General features: G+C 50.1%; 1 long non-coding RNA gene across 1 annotated transcript; it reads left to right on the forward strand.

Annotated features, from left to right (window-relative positions):
• Positions 1-574: 574 nt before the first annotated feature.
• Positions 575-3,434, forward strand: LOC123328833. The gene is made up of 2 exons (XR_006543817.2): positions 575-1,237; positions 1,739-3,434. It is a non-coding gene; the product is annotated as an uncharacterized LOC123328833 (long non-coding RNA).
• The last annotated feature ends 605 nt before the right edge of the window (positions 3,435-4,039 follow it).

Raw genomic sequence — 4,039 nt, forward strand, 5'->3', positions numbered from 1 at the left:
AATTTGCGCTATGAAAAATATGAGGTCTAGATAGATTAGTGTGTGGGTGAAGGCTGCTCTAGCAGAAACACGAGAAATGAGCAGGAGCCCACAATTTTCGTTTTTACTGTAGAAATCGGTAAACGAAATCGAATGGTAATGGTTTGCCTATTACGGCCACTGAGAAAGTTCGAAATAATTTAATGTTTCGGATTTATACGTATGTAATCACTATACTTTTTATTTTGTCTAGCTATTTCCATTAAGTTTTAATAAGCTGTTAAAGTTCCCTGGGTAAATTTTGTGAGGGCTTTTTTTTTTTTTTTTTTTTTTTTGAGTGAGTGGAGATTTCATGAACCAGAAGCGAAGTTTGAGCATAATTTCCTTAGCCACTGGGAAGTCTGTATCTCCTGCCAAAATTTCCAAGGATGTGGAGAAGAAAAGAAGACGAAATACTCATTGAGTACCTACTATGCGCAGACACCCTGGTAGAACTGGCTTTACAAATTTTATTTCATAGTAATAATTGTTGATCAATAGGTGCTCTTTTCAAAAAGACCAAACCCTTTCTTCTGCATCCAAGACCTCAAGTGGACAGCTACCATAATTTTATTTTATTCGCAAGAATTTCGTTTTTATTACTTCCTTCTTCGAAGTGACATTATTGCCAAGGTTAATGGAGAGATCCATGTTTAATGATATTAAAGTCTGTTGGTTTAACTGATTACATCGTTTAGTGCTAATCCTGTGGGGGAGGGGGGAGTAAAGGTGAGTCAGCACTCACCGAATTTCTCCTAACTCTTTAGGTCCGTGTAAAAATAAAGAAATCTTTATTATGTTTGGCAGGAGAGGGAACTTGTAACTAGGAAGAGAGCGCCGTCACTGAAAGCAATGGGGGGTGGCGAGGGAAACATGCAAACCAACACTTTTCCGTCTCTGTGGATCAAAGGAACCGAAAACATGACTCGTTTTGTAAGGACGACGCAAACACTGTGGCTTATGCTGACCATTGACAGAGGCTGAGTTAGACTAGAGGCTTCGTGTGTTACAAAGGATATGATGAAGTTGAGTATCAGGAGCTTTAAAAAAGAGAGAGAACCGAGTTGACAACCAGATGAAGTGGGAAAGAAGGGGAGGAGAATACACCCAGGAGCCTGAGCAGGCAGGTAAATCATCAAAAATTCAGTTCCTGCAACTAATGAAAAAACCAATCTCACTGTACTCCAGGGGAAATGGTTCGCTGACGCAAGGCTCGATGGTGAGTCTATTTGTCGTGCTTCTTTTCCGGACTATCAAAAAAGTTATTTCGAGATTTAGCCAAATGTTTTGACTGGGAGACTGAAAACGGGACGATAAGTTTCCTGCCGTTACGTCCGAGCCCGCAGCTGGGCCCAGCGCCGAGCGCGCCCCGAGCCGCGCGCCTGCCGCCCGGGGCGGCTCAGAAAGGGCGCTCCCCGCTGCCCTAGGAAGAAGCGAGCCCGAAGTCAGCCGGCGGGGGCTGCTCGGCTTCCCCGCGGGGCCTGAACTGCAGCCTTCCTCCGGAGGAACGCTCCTCTAGTTTTGTTCTGGAAGGGGAAATGGGCTCAGCTCTTGGAGAGCTCTCAGGATTCCCTGTCGCTGGACAAACCTGGAAACTTTGGGAAGTACTATACTGAGCTTCTCCGGTTCCTGAGTCCCTTTCTATCTTCGTTTCCAGGGCTAAAGGGCCGCTTGCGGAGGAGGGGTGCTTCTTTAGTTTTATTTTTTTTTTTCCACGTAGACTGGAGAAGCGCCGCCGCCAGCTCCGAAGGCGACTTGCCGACCTCAGCGCCCTGGGCTCGCGCGGCGCACCGCCCGCCCCTCCGCGCCCGCCCGGCCCCGCTCGCGGAGTGCGCGCGAGGGGGAGTATCGTCTCCTCGGGCTGGAGCTCGGTGCCAGGACGCTTTCCTGACATAACCCTGCCCCAGGGCGGGCCAAGACGGGCACTAACCATTGCTTAGCTTCCCTACTGCCGCTCAGGTCCCCACTACGACCGGCAACTGCCTTGAAACCCACCCCCAATGGCAGACACTCTGGCCTCACACCTCCCCTTGGTCCCCGCTTTCCCGGCCCTTTCCGGGGATCCCACACCCTCACCCCATTTCTCCCGCCCGTCGGGGCCGAACACTGGCACCTCTCCTCGCGCGCATTCCGCCGCGCCATTTTAACCCCTTCGACGTTTCCGCTCCGGAGGGGGCGGAAACGGAGGAAACCCATCCTCCCCACCTCACCCCACCCCGCCCCACCCGCGCGGGCCCTCGCCTAAGGCAGCCCGGAGGGGATTGTGAAACAACACGGTGGCGGGCGGGGGTGGGGGACACGCTACCTCCGGGCTCTCCAAACTTTGGCAAAATCTCGGGAACACTGATGCTCCCCCAGGACAGTCTTCTTCGCCTCGCGGCAAGCGCGGGGTATCCGAGTTTCTCGGCACCAACGGCGAAGAGCCTCTCCCTTTCCCCAACCCCTTTAAGGACATCTGATCTTCAGTCTCTTAACTTTCTCCTCGGGTCTAACAGCTTCTTCAGCCGCGGAGAGCGACCCCAGGCGAAGCCGGAAAGGGAGAAAGCCAGGGTGTGGGGCTCATGCAAACCTGGGCGCCCAGAGGTTGGCTGAGGCCCTGCGGGTCGAGGCCCCGCGGGCTCTTGAGCAGGAGGAAGCCCCGGGAGATCTGCGCGGGGCACGTTGCCGCGCCTGAAACAGGCGTTCCCTTTTCCAGATCATATTCCCCATAAAATCTAAAGCCAGATGCATCGCTTGGGCAAGTTCCCATTTCACCGCGAAAAGCACGGATTTGTTTCCAAACTGGACTCCAAATCGAGGTTTCTGGTGCGGGTTCCAGTGGCCTGCGCAAGGTTGGGGTTTCGATGCCTCAAGGGACTGCCCGGGCGGGTAACGTTTTAGATATTCTACCCCAGGCAAAGCATCATTTGCGAATGCGGAGATTTAATTTTAAAAAAAGGGGGGTGGGGGTGGTGCGAAGTAAACACAACTACGGGCTTTCAAAGCCGTGTGTGTACTTTTTAAGTGAGGTGGAGGATAAAAGATCAATTTCATCTATAGACGCCCAGTTTAGCAAGATAACCTGATGGAATCTCTGTTTCACAGAAATAAGTTACAAGGGGGGAAACTTGCAAGAAAGTGCGAACAGTGGCCACATATGAAACCAAAGGGCGAGCATGGTGAAAGCAGGCATTTTAATCACCCTGTTGAGTCAAAAAATAGCTTTTGCTGAGTTGGGTTTTTTTTTTTTTTTTTTTTTTTAAGAAATAGAAGACTCCTTCCCAAAGAAATAGCCTACGGGTCTATTTCACCTGCGAGTTTCCTCTCATTATTGTATAAAGAAATTTGGGTGTAGTGGGCCATGTTTTTCACAGAACTTTCTGGTATTTGCAGTTGTGGTGAACAGGAAAGGAATAAAAACGAACATAATTAGTCTGGGATTGACTACTGACTATTACCGGCATAACATCAGCAGGAAATTAAGACTGCCTTCCCGAGGTTCGCTTATAATAATTCAATTTTGCATCTTTTAAAAGTATAGCCGTTTTTGAGTCCTTTGGTGAAATGAAAAACCAGCGATGCAGGACCTAAACAATGCACACAAGCACACAATTCCAAGTCTACTTATTTAAGGAGTGAAAAGGTGCGGCGCGAAAGCGCCCCTGCACGGGTTGAGGTGTCACGGCTGTGGGCTGCGCAGTGTATTAGGTGCCAATGAGAGAAAGCACAGACTCAAACTACTCGCACAGAAAACTGTTTCCACGTTTGACTCATTTAGGATCAAATGGTATTTTTAACACTTGCCAAAACCCACAGCTATTGCGACAAAAAAGGTGCCAGGCAAGAATGAAGTTAGTTGTTTATTAGGGCAAGGTGGGGCTTTTCGCGCTTTTGGCTACATAAGTGTACCCGAGTGACAGGGTGAGCATCTTGCAGGCCACTCTCCCCGTGTTGGTTCATTGCAAGGGAAGGTGGGGGGAACGGGACGCCTTTTAGCAGATCAGACTCTGGCTGTCACCCGTGAGGGGTGGTGGGGGGGGGT

This window comes from Bubalus bubalis, chromosome 13 (assembly GCF_019923935.1).
Source record: "Bubalus bubalis isolate 160015118507 breed Murrah chromosome 13, NDDB_SH_1, whole genome shotgun sequence".
NCBI classification, from domain to species: Eukaryota; Metazoa; Chordata; class Mammalia; order Artiodactyla; family Bovidae; genus Bubalus; species Bubalus bubalis.